This window comes from Protopterus annectens, chromosome 12.part0, assembly GCF_019279795.1.
Source record: "Protopterus annectens isolate FY-2018-M chromosome 12.part0, PAN1.0, whole genome shotgun sequence".
Classification (NCBI taxonomy): Eukaryota; Metazoa; Chordata; order Ceratodontiformes; family Protopteridae; genus Protopterus; species Protopterus annectens.
The window spans coordinates 1,327,232,169-1,327,245,002 of record NC_056746.1 but is presented as its reverse complement, the minus strand read 5'-3'; the positions used below and the strand labels follow the sequence as shown (position 1 = coordinate 1,327,245,002).

Genomic DNA, 12,834 nt, shown 5'->3' with positions numbered 1-12,834 from the left:
GCTCTTTTACTTATGAAACAGTGTCCCATCTCACTTCATACACCATTCATTGAATTACCTACCACCAATAAGCAGCAGCCTTACCTCAGCTTATCATCCAGTCAGCAAGCTTCCTCCAGCTGCTCATTCTCCTCCCCAGATCCGTGAAATGAGCATCCAGACACCAGAGGGGGAACAAAAGAGAGCAAGCCTCTCCCTGTTCTCCGCCTACCCCCACTGAAAACCCCCCATCTCCCCAACCCCCAAACCAACAAGGGGAGAGTGGGAGGGTAACAAGTTCATGCCAAATGTGATTGCTTAGCCAACTACACTTGTCTAAACCTCTTAAGCCCCTCCCTACTCTTTATCTCATTTCCTCCCAATCCTCCCTGCCTCCACTTAACCCTTTCACTACCCTAACTCACCTAACACCCACTAATATCCAACACCCACTAATATCTATCTAAAATCCCCCATGAAGATGTCCTGGGACAACTTAGTTTGTTGCCAAACTTCATTTGTCCCAGGCCCCTTCAATAAACACATCACACCGAATGACATTTGATGACCTTTATTAAAACTTCCATAACATAACTTTGTTCACCAGCTTTATTATTTACAACTGTACATAAAATAATTGCTTCTAAATACAGCATAAACATCCTTGTAATGTTAATCAGGGCAGCATACCTACTCACCCTGCTCAGTAAGCAGGGTCCATACCTCTGCTCTTTTACTTATGAAGCAGCATCCCATCTCACTCCATACACCATTCATTGAATTACCTTCCACCAATAAGCAGCATCCTTACCTCAGCTTATCATCCAGTCAGCAAGCTTCCTCCAGCTGCTCATTTTTCTTTCCCCAGCTCCTTGAAATGAGCATCCATACACCAGAGGGGGAACAGAAGAGGGCAAGCCTCTCCCTCTTCTTCACCAACCAGCCTGACCAGGCTGTTTCCCCTCCCTTCTACCCAAAATTGTTCAATCAACTACCTCCCATAATGGGAAGAGTTAACCCAAAACATCATTCGATGTACCCCTCATTTGTAAAGCCCTTAGGTTCCTGCCTACCATCCCTGAAGCACGCCCTAATGAAACAAATAAAGTAGAAATACCCATGACTCCATTGTACCACCGGGACATCCAATCCAAGAGAATACATTCCTTTTAAACCACTATCTTCCAGCCACTAATCATGGGTCAACCTAAACAAAATGACAGCCTATATCCATGACCCTGTCAACTGTAGCATATTACCTTAGCCCACCAAACTACCCAGTTCTAGCTGCGAATTAACCTGATTACTGTAGTAATAATCTAACTCCAAAACTTTAATGCCCGAACCCTAAAAGGGCAGAAAACCAGCCCCCTTTGACCTAGTTCCCGCAAACTTGTCTATTTGCAGCCAGGAGGTACTCTATGAGCCCAGCAATAAACACCCCCAATTCACTCACTGACAGTCTGGATAAGAATCCCAGCCACCCCACTCAAAACCTCCTAGCAACCATCCAAATTGGAACACTGAAACTACTATCCCTCCTTAACCACTGCTTGTCCCTGGCCTTTCCCTTCCAAATGTTCAGTTTCCCCCTATGTTACCTCTACCTGTAGTAAGGAATCGAAACCTGAACTACGGTTGCCATATCCTGCAACCAGTCTTCCCTTAAACCTTCTATCACCTGTGTAAACAATGCACCTGGAAGCAAGTATTAAACTTCACTGGCTTGCAATAGCCATAAGGCTTTAGCCTAATAAGGTCCTGTGCTTCTATGAATGTTGTGACTACTCATCCCGTGGGACCCCCAACTCCCCCTTCCCACCCCAACAGTTTTTCCCCTAACCCCCCTACCTACCTCTTCCTTACCTGCCCGCTATACCAATGCAATAACAAGCTCCCACTAATTGAACACAGAGCTCCAGCATGCCTTCATAAGGTGATTACTCGGACCTTTATTGTAACGGTTGCCCACTTGAGCTCGCCATGTTTAACCTCCACACTTGGCTCTGCTTCCATCATCTGCAAACTCACTGTGTAGCACCACAGCTGGTACTCCTGACACCACCATCTACAAAGAAAGAGAACAAAAGTAAATCTTCTAAATGTAATGAAAAGATTCCACTTTATACCCACCTATTCCAAATTATAGCAGCAGTGTTCCAAACCCCCCATCTGCAAGTAAGAAAAAAGGGACATATAAATCATATAAGATACATAATGTACATTCAAACACATCTTCCAAGTCAGCCTATCCTGCCAACCTGGGAAGCAGGAGTGTCCTTAGCTCAACTGGTGCCCTAGGCAAAAGGGCTCCAGGGCACCCCCACCACACCACCTGGTGCCCCTATCCTGGTCTACCTACACCAAGCAAATACTGGTAAAGTGCCCCTGCTAGAGAGGTGCTCTAGGTGGCCGCCTAGTTGGCCTATGCCTAAGGGTGGCTATGCTGGGAAGGAATGTACCACCCAACACACCTATGACAAAACAGCTATAACTAAAGCTAAGCTTCTAATAACCCTATCAAATATCCATTGTGAATTGTACCACCAATAGAGTATATTACAACTAAACCTCCAAAGCAGGGTAGAACTGATAGGCATCCTTTACTGCAAAGATCTGGTACCTCAGCTATTTTGCCTTCAACGGATTTATTCAGTATTGTGTGTTTTTGTCATATATTACAACTAACCCCACACATGAAGGGGCATATCCATATCAACAAACCAGGGTAACCTTGCGATTACATACCACATCCCATTAGCATACTGTGCAGGCCAAGCTAACTTATATTGTAAAACCATCTGCCTAACTCTGAACTTTCCATCTTCAAATGAGGAACCCTAGCCACCATAAAGCAGAACACAGGACCGTAACTAAGGACACTTTAAATGTTGCTCCTACACCTGAAGCCTGGAGAACAGCTTTTGTAGTAACACTTTACAAGGCCGTGTCATGTTTCACATTAGCATAATTTCCTAAAGGATATGAAGTGCAAACTCAAATGTCAGTCATTATTTTCTGACATCAACCCTCAATCCTTAGCCTGGATTTGTCAGAAAACCAGTAATGTATTAGTAACAGTCCCAAAACATGAGGAGAAATGAACATTCTGGAAATCTGTACAGCTAATAGGTAGATTATAATGGCAAAACAGTTCTGTTACCCCCACATATGCGCTTTGATCAAGTCAAAACAAAATTATGATTCAACTAACATTGCCTAGCTAATGTGCAGCCATGCTTCAGCGTCAGTATGGCATACTGGATTTTAGCTAACATTTATTCTTAAAAGTGATCATCAATAACTAATGCGCCAGCAGATCCTTGCTTTGAAACATTCTCCTGAACAGAAGAAAACTTGCTCTCCCAAGTCCTCAACAGACAATGCAACAACTGCTCATTAAAATGTAGACAAGTGCTATCTCCTGTAAGTTCCTCAAGAAATCCAAGTTGTCATAGCATCAAAGCCCACTGCCTGTTGCATTATAACAAACATTAATTAAGGCAGCTGTATGCATGTGGTTCCACATCTTTCCTCAAACCTGCTGAGAGTAGTGCTTAAAATATAGCATGTCAGTAGTATGCATACATGGCAAACTCTTGTTACTGCAGATGCCGTCAACCTCAGTTTAGTAATGTAGCTATCAATTAATTCAGAATTTGTGCAGACATATTCACATTAATGCATTAAACTCCATTTTTTATGAAGGCTCCAAAGGTGTGGAATTACGTGCAACTTATAAAACATAAGAATATTAAAAAAAAAGAAAAAGAAAAAGTTAAGAAAATGCTGATGTAAAATGGGATATTTACAATATATTCAACTTTTACAGAGGTACCACAACATCACACTGGGGCAACCCTCCACTCTCCTTATCTAAGGGATTTCTGTCTTGCAGACTTTATTATAACTAACGCTGAGGTCCCTGCAGATTGACAGAAAAGGACCTTCCCCCTATCACAGCCTTTACAAAAGATAAATAACAGCCTCACCACATAAACAATGTCCAGCACAGTATTCCCACCAACACACTGCTAGTCTACCAAAAACCATTACTATTGCAAACTTCTATAAAAATTCAAGGAAATTCATTAAAGGAACATACCATTTACATGTTTGACAGTATATTCCATTCAGCGCACTCCATAGTCCATTAACATCCATTAACTGCGTAGGCTTGGCAAGGAATAGAAGTCACAGTAGAGCTATCAATTTTAAGAAACACTGGCATGCTTTAGGAAAGTGGTGCACTTGTTGAAATTAGTTCACTGATTTATTACAATTTATTAGATTAACTCTAAGAATGGTGCATTTTTGCTTAATTGCATAGCTCAGTTTAGATGGCATTTTAATTTTTCTTTCTTTTTTTTTTTTAATCATGGGTCTTGGTACCTATCAGCGCATAGCCCTAATGCTTAAATGACACTATAGTAAGTTGTTACGAACTAGGCATTTTTTTGCTGGCTCAGAGAGCCATGAGTCGTAAACATTAATGTAGCTATTAACAAGCAGGCCTTTCCTATCCCTGCTATGTTGTCGCTATTCCTGTCAGGCAAGAAAAGCCAACCAGCCCTTAAAACGACCACCGTGGCTCCCTCCAGCCACCAAACCTCCACCAGAAGAAACCCAGATGGATTTTTTTTTTTTATGTATCTACTGATTCACCATTGGTTGCCATTCCACCTCATCTGGTCTGCCCTCCAACAAGTCCAAGACCAGCATGGCACCACACAGCTAAACACACAAACACCATAGGCAAGAATGGCCTGGCACCCTACAACCAACAAAACAACCACCATAGTCAAGGAACAGTGGTGTAGATGCATTTTAGCTGTCTTTAAAATCTTTAATTTATCCATTTCCATTATATGCTTAACCAGTTGGAGATAATCACAGCCAACAAGAGAAGCAAGGCAAAAAGCCAGTCTTTGATGGAATGACAGTATAATACAAGGCACATAAATGAATGTACAGCATAACTACTCTGCTACCTTTATTCCTCTATCCACTTTACTGAGAACATAACAGTAGTAATTTGAAAGCAATGATTATTATATTACCATATCCCGTCCTGCCCCCCCCCCAACAAACACATCACCTAGAGGCCTGTGACTGGGCCCAACTCCATGACGGAGACTTGTAGCATAACGGGATGAGGAAAACAAGCCTTCTGTCATCCTAGCCTTTAAAATGCTAAGCCGTTGTATGTTACAGCTTGCAAGTACTACACTACTACCTACAATCTATTTTTTTTTTAATATAACATTATACCGTGCATGCGCATAACCTCCTCCCTTCGCGAATGAAAATGGCCATTACAGCTTCTTCTCGCTCCCAAACCACCACTGAAAGAAGCAGAAGGGGCGCCCACCTATTTATCTATCTTTTTTTTTAAATATGGAAGTATCCAACTGTAGTCGCACCAGTGGCTCCTCTCCACCTCAAAACAACTAAAGGAGTTGCCCCAATGAGGCAGCCGAAAAGTACATCAATGGTAAAAGTACTGTGAAAGGTAATGCAGTTTGTCTAAAAGCATGAAGTGACATTACAATATGCAGCACATAGTTGAGATATAAAAATCATATTCATATGACTTAGAAACCCTATGCTACTTATGTAGAGAATAAAGATTCATAAAGCATAATTAAATAGAGGTGGGGTATGAATTCCTGCAGAGTGATTGCATGCTGGGATTTAAGGTTGCCTAGATGTTTAAGATGGCAATGTGACAAGGTCAGTGGTATGCTACCCTACAGAGCAGGATATGGTGAGGATTATAGTTTCATAGTTTCATAGTTTAGTACTAGGCTGTCTGCCTTGGGGCATTTGTAAGCCTAGCCATAGTAATGTGGCTTTCGCCACCCCATGAAATGGTACAAAAATGTACAGAATAGATTTAGAATACTGTGCATCTGTCTAGTAGTGACACAGTGAAGGTCCCCTTATATAATAGAATTAGTTTACTGTGCCCCTGTCTAGTAGTGATACAGAGGTGACCCCTGGGGTAAACTTATGATCTCCCATCCACTCATCAAGATTTCTCTTGAAGAGAGTCAGTGAGGGGCTTTGCCTAACATGAACTGGGATTCTGTTCCAGATCATGGGAAGCCTCTGGGTTATGAATCTATCCCTCCAGCATGTCCATTCATACTTGTGCCGAGGTTTAAGTCTTTAGCTCTCGTGGTTCTTATGGATTTGGATTTTTTTGAGGTGGAGCATGTCCATCAGTTCCTGATTGGACATGGCCTTGTATGTCAGGCACAGATCACCTCTGAGCAGGCGGTATGCTACTGAATAGTGCTGGAGTTTCTTTAGTCTGGCAGAATAAGACATATGTTGGAGACCCTTGATCCTCTTGGTGAGGTACTTTTGTGGTCTCTCCAGCTGCTGCAAGTGCCGGGTGAGGTACATACCAAATGGGGCATTGTACTCAATCATGGGTCTGATGAGGGAGGAGTGTAGGGGTACAATGACATCCTTGGATCTGGATGTGAATCCCTTCATGATAAGGTGTGCAAGGTAGAATGTCTTTCTAACCAATTTGGCAATGTGGGTGTCAAATGAGAGGTCGCTGTCGACTTGGGTCCCTAGGTCTCTGATTACTTTTTCCGTACTCAATGGGTTACTGTCTATGTGATAATTTGTGGGTACTTTGTTTTTCCCAAAGGGGATGACTCTACATTTTTTGTCATTTAGTTTAAGGCCATGACTCCGGCACCAGTTGTCCGTTTCTGTGAGGCCTTTTTCTAGGATGTATGTGTCAGCTGGTGTATCGTCTATGGCGCCTAGTTTGCAGTCATCTGCAAACTTTGTCAGCCACAACCCTCCCATGTTTGCTTTAACATCTGAGAAATAAATGCCGAACAAGAGGGGTCCCAGGACAGATCCCTGTGGGACACCACTTGTGACTGGCTTTGAGTCTGACATGGCTCCAGCGATTTTGACTTTATGGGTTCCATCCTTTAGCCAGTTTGTAACCCATCTAGTGACATAAGGGTTTACATTTAAGCTGTTGAGCTTATCTATGATACCTGAGTGGGGTATTGTGTTGAAGGCCTTAGCCAAGTCCAGGTAGGCTGTATGGACTGCTTTGCCCTCACCAATGGCTCTAGTGACTGTTTCAAAAAAGTCAACCAGGTTCAAAAGGCAGGATCTGCCCTTTACAAAGCCAAACTGGGTGGGATCAAGTATCTGTAGGTCCCCAATGTCTCTGGTTATGAGTTCCATAATGATTCTTTCCATAGCTTTGCAGACCAGGCTGGTTAAGCTTATGGGGCGGTAGTTCCCAGGGTCTGTAGAGGTACCGCCTTTGTGGAGTGGGACCACTGTTGCTGTACGCCAGTGTTCAGGTACATATCATGTAGTGAGGCTAAGGTTAAATGGCCTTTTTATGTTCTTTTAGAGGAAACTGTAAGCATGACTGAATTCCTGAAAAATCTGAGTTTGGTCTCTAAGGTCATTTGTCACCCAGTGAATTACATAGATATTTATATTTAACAGGGTCCATTTTTTCTGTAATGCTACATTTTGGAATATTATGATAGACTTTGGCCAAATCCAGGTAGCCAGTGGGCAGAGGCTTCACTCTGGGTGTCCAGTTATAGGGTACCTGAAATACAGGAGCTAATAAGGTCCTATTTTTGCCCCCTGCCCCAACTTTCCCTCCTCAGATTATAGTAAAAGGTAAAATAATAAAATACAAACAAGGAAATAATATTTTTTTTTCAAACTGTAACAAACTGCTTGCTACAGTTTATACCCTGGCATGGAGTGCTACAGCACTCAAGTTTTACAGTTATTAAAAAATAGAACTCTTTTTTTTTTTTTTACTTTTAAATTATAGCAAGCAGTTACAGCAATATATATACAAAGCTATAGGCAACAATGTAACCATTGCAGACATGAAACATTATTTTACTCAGCAATTATCTGACCACAAAAATAATCCTAAAAAGTTCTGGTCCACAATTTCAACATTGCTTACCCCAGGCACAAAACACAATCCTGCTCCAGTCACAGACAAAAGCTCACCACAAATAGCAGAAATGCTTAATATACACTTTATAGAAAGTATAGAAAACTTAATTAATAACCCTATCAAATCCCACACTGCAAATTCCACACATTATCCCAACCTGAAATCACTGCTCCACAATACCAATTCCAAACAATCCACTTTCACACACCCTCTTCCCAAATTACACCAACTCTGCCTCCAAACTCAATATCCCCTTATTTTTCAACCAGTATCCGCAAACTATGTATGGCTCTTATTAAAAAAAATAAAACCCAGCTCTCTTTCCACTGACAACCCCCCCCCCCCATCTGAATATTTAAAACTTGCAGCTGATGCTATAGACTACCCTGTTAGTATTTGAATAAACAGATCCATCTTAGAATCTTATGTCCAAACAATATGGAAAAAGTCAATTGTCACCCCCCCCCCCACATAAAGCAAGAAAATCAGATGAAGTGTCCACTTACTGCCCCCATCTCATTTCTGTCTCCTCTCTCCAAAATCTTAGAAAAATATGTACATAGGTAAATCCTTGACTACCTCATTCCTAAGACTACTCACATCCACCCAGCATAATTTCATACCAGCACACAATACAACAACTGCCCTAATATACTTTACCAATACAATCAACAGAGCTAGAGACTTATGCCATCTAACATCACCAATATTCCTTGATCTATCAAAAGCATTCAGCACTGTGTCACACACCAAACCTTTGCTTGAGCTATCTGATCTAGGCCTTACATACACCTCTCTACAATGGTTCACAAGCTACCTGTCTCAAAGACAATAATTTGGAAAATGGCAAGGCTCTGTCTCAGAATATCTACCCAACAAAACAGGAGTTACCCAGGGCTCTATTCTTGTACCCCTTCTTTTTAACATCTTCATAAATAACCTCCATACTGCCTTCTGCCAAAGCACTGCTATCCAATATGCAGATGATACAACTGTCATATCATCAGCAAAAAAATATAACATACCTAAAACAAATAACCCAAATGACCTTCTCATCCACTGAAATCTGGCTCAGTAATGCACAATTCCTACTAAACACTAACAAAACCAAACTACTTCTCTTCACATCCAATCACATTCTGCCAACTTTAAAATACATTCCCTTAATAACACAGAAATAGTACTTGTCTCTCATGCCAAACTATAAGGGGTAACAACAGACAATAAACTAACCTTTGACCAATATATCCATAATACCATCAGAAAAACACATCTAAAACTAGGAATGCTATATAGGCACAACAATTGTATGGACCTAAACACTAAAAGACCACTAGCCTCCACATGCTTACTACCCTCCTTACTATATGGTGCCCCTACACTAACCCACCTCCAAAATACACTAAAAAAACTGGAATCCTGTTACAATAAAATTGTCAAATTTGCATCAGGCCTGCCATTCTACAAACATGACTATGCTGGTCTTACTTCCCTTAACCAGTTGGAACTATCCCAAACACTAAACTATCCACAACTAACAATGGCCCATAACATAATCATTAATTCAGAAATATGCCCTTTAATTTCTGTACTTCAAAGCTATACACCCCATTGAACCCTACTCTCTGAAGACATACGTCTATTAGCTCTATACAAGCCAAATAAAGCAGCAGGACAATGTCTTTACTTCTGCTCAGTAACTAAACTATAGAATGCACTACCCCAAAACATCAGATCTACCCTAAACCACAGGGAATTTAAATTCAAGCTAAAACAACTACTAATTATTTAGCAGCTGTCCCTGTACAAAACCAAACTAATTACTAACCACTTTATCACAACCCTAGCATTCTCCTTCTCTCCTCCTTCCAACATCTCCTGTTACCAACTTCCTTTCTCACCCATGTCCTATCCTGGGTCCCATACAGAACGCCGACAGCTCACAATGCTGACACCCATGTGGCCGACACCATATGGTTGACGTTCAGAATATTGACAATGGGGAAACTCTATCTCCCAATAGTGCAGAATGGAAACATTTCCATTCTTGCATTGCAGTGCTAGCTCGGAGTTGGTATATTAAAGGTATGGGGGGTGTGGTGGGTGGAGCCCCCACAGGGGGTGCAGGGGGGCATAGCCCCCCTGCTAGCAGAAAAAAAGAACTTTTAGTTATCTTTTTTGTGAAGTTATGGCGCTGCCAATATGGTGACTGTCGACCATATGGCATCGGCCATATGGGTAACAGTGTTTTGGTCTGTCGGTGTTCTGTAGGTTATCCTCTATCCCACACCCCCAGCAAAATCCTATATTCACTTTATTACTGCTGTAATCTTCTTTTCACCAACTCTTACTGACCCCACACCATTTCATTCTCATTCTTATTTATACATCCCTTCATATGTAAATATGTATATATGTAAATAAAGACAAACAACAACACATGATCTTTGATCAATGTAGAGCAAGATCAAATATACTTTGTCCTTGAACTGTTTTACAAACCAGTGCTAATGTACCACCTGCTTTACATCCATGACCACTTTTTCCTGAATTTTGTTAACATACATTGTTATTTTGTATACTACTCTCTTATTATATACTGTTTTATCATAATATTGTATTGTATGGAGCTTTTCTCCCCAGGCCTCCACTGAAAATGGGTTTCTCACTAAGTAACCAAATGTGAAATAAGTAAATAAAATAAACAGATCAAACACCGAGTGCTACAGTGCACAGGTTTGACTGCAAATGCAATAATGTCTTTTAGAAGCCAGTATGCACTAAAGAGTAATCTGGATGATGGCTTGGAATGCCAGTCATGCCCCCTAATACTTTACACCCAGGGTAATTGCCCCCTTTACCCTCTCTTAGCTACACTACTGTTTATGAGTTCCATGATTATGTGTTCCATTTTACAAATTACACTGGTAAGGCTATTTGGTCTACAGCCCCCAGAGTCAGTAGTGGTATTGCCCTTGTAAAGTGTTACTACAAAAGCTGTTCCCCAGGCTTCAGGTACATAGCCAGGAGCATATGCCCGGTGTAGATTTGTAGGCGAAGGTGTGAATTTCATGATAGGAAATTTTCCTTAGCCTATTTATCATAATGGGAAGCACAACTGTAACACAAACAGGGTGTTTTATCTTGCATGATATATTTCATGCTTGGATTTTTATGTTGAAAAAGCTGAAAAAGCTTTAAAAACACAAGTATAGCAACATGTTTATATTATAAGGAATAGGCTGCGGTGGTGCAGTGGTTAGTGTTGTTGCCTCACAGCAAAAGGTTTGCTGGTTCAATTCTTGGCACCTTCTGTGTGGAGTCTGCATGTCCTCCCCACAGTTAAGTGACATTTAAAGAGATTCAGGTAGGTGTGTGCATGAATGGGTGTGCTTTCTTTGAAGGTTGGGTGTCGGGCTGGCACCTTGGCACTGTAAAAATCCACTGCCAATCATTAGCAGACAAGAGTTCTGCTGTGGCAGCCCCTAACTGGGAAAAGCCAAAAGACATTAGTTAGTTTACACTATAAGGAACAAAATAATGCATTATTTAAGCACTCCATGATTTTACAAAATGTATTTTTATGAGGTTCATAGGTTTATACTAGGCTATCTGCCCTAAGGCATTTATAAGCCTAGCCCAAAGTTTTGTGGCTTACGCCACCCCTTATGTTAAAAAATATTGTGCCCATTAGTTTGTTGTGCCTCTGTCCAGCAGTGACACAGAGATGATTCCCGGGGTAAACCTACGATCTCCCATCCACCGGTCAAGATTTCTCTTGAACAGAGCCAGCGAGGTGCTCTGCCTCACATGGACCGGGATTTTATTCCACAGCATAGGGAGTCTCTGAGTGACAAATCTATCCCTCCAGCATGTCTTATTTATATCCGTGCTAAGGTTTAAGTCGCTTGCTCTAGTGGATCTGGTAGATTTGGATTGGGTGGAGCATGTCCATTAATTCCGGGTTGGACATGGCCTTGTATGTCAGGCACAGGTCACCTCTGAGCAGACGGTATGCGACTGAATAGAGCTGGAGTTTCTTCAGTCTGGCAGCATATGACAGATTTTGGAATCCCTTTATCCTTTTGGTGAGGAACTTTTGGGGTCTCTCCAATTGCTGCAGGTGTCGGGTGAGATACATCCCGAATGGGGCATTGTACTCGATCATTGGTCTGATAAGTGAAGAGTACAGGGGAACAATGACCTCACTTGATCTGGATGTGAATCCCTTCATGATCAGGTGGGCAATGTAGAAGGTCTTTCTAGCCACTTTAGCAATGTGAGTGTCAAAAGAAAGGCCACTGTCAACCTGGGTCCCCAGGTCCCTGATAACCTCTTCTGTGCTTAGTGGATTGCCACCTTTATGGTAGCTTGGGGTTACGTTGTTTTTCCCAAAGGGTATGACTATACATTTTTTGGCATTTAACTTCAGGCCATGGCTCTGGCACCAGCTATCAGTTTCCGTGAGACCCCTCTGAAGGATATCTGTGTCCGATGTACTTTCCACTATGGCGCCCAGTTTGCAGTCATCTGCAAACTTTGCCAGCCATAGTCCTCCTATGTTTGCCTGTACTTCTGAGAAGTAGATGCCAAACAACAGGGGGCCAAGGACTGAGCCCTGTGGGACACCACTTGTGACTGGCTTGGAGTCTGACATGGTGCCAGCAACTCTAACCCTGTGGGTTCTGTCCTTTAGCCAGTTTGCAACCCATCTTGTGACATATGGGTTTACATTTAAGCTGGTAGGTTTCTCTATAATACCTGAGTGGGGTATTGTGTCGAAAGCTTTTGCAAGGTCAAGGTAGGCTGTACGGACTGCCTTTCCCTCATCAATGGCCTTGGTGACTGTTTCGAAGAAGTCGACCAAGTTCAAAAGG

The 12,834-nt window shown here is 41.9% G+C and overlaps 1 protein-coding gene across 1 annotated transcript in view; it reads left to right on the top strand.

Annotated features, from left to right (window-relative positions):
• The window catches only part of ARHGAP40 (Rho GTPase activating protein 40), a 442,695-nt gene that overhangs the window by 356,550 nt on the left and 73,311 nt on the right, over positions 1 to 12,834 (top strand). The window lies entirely within an intron of this gene.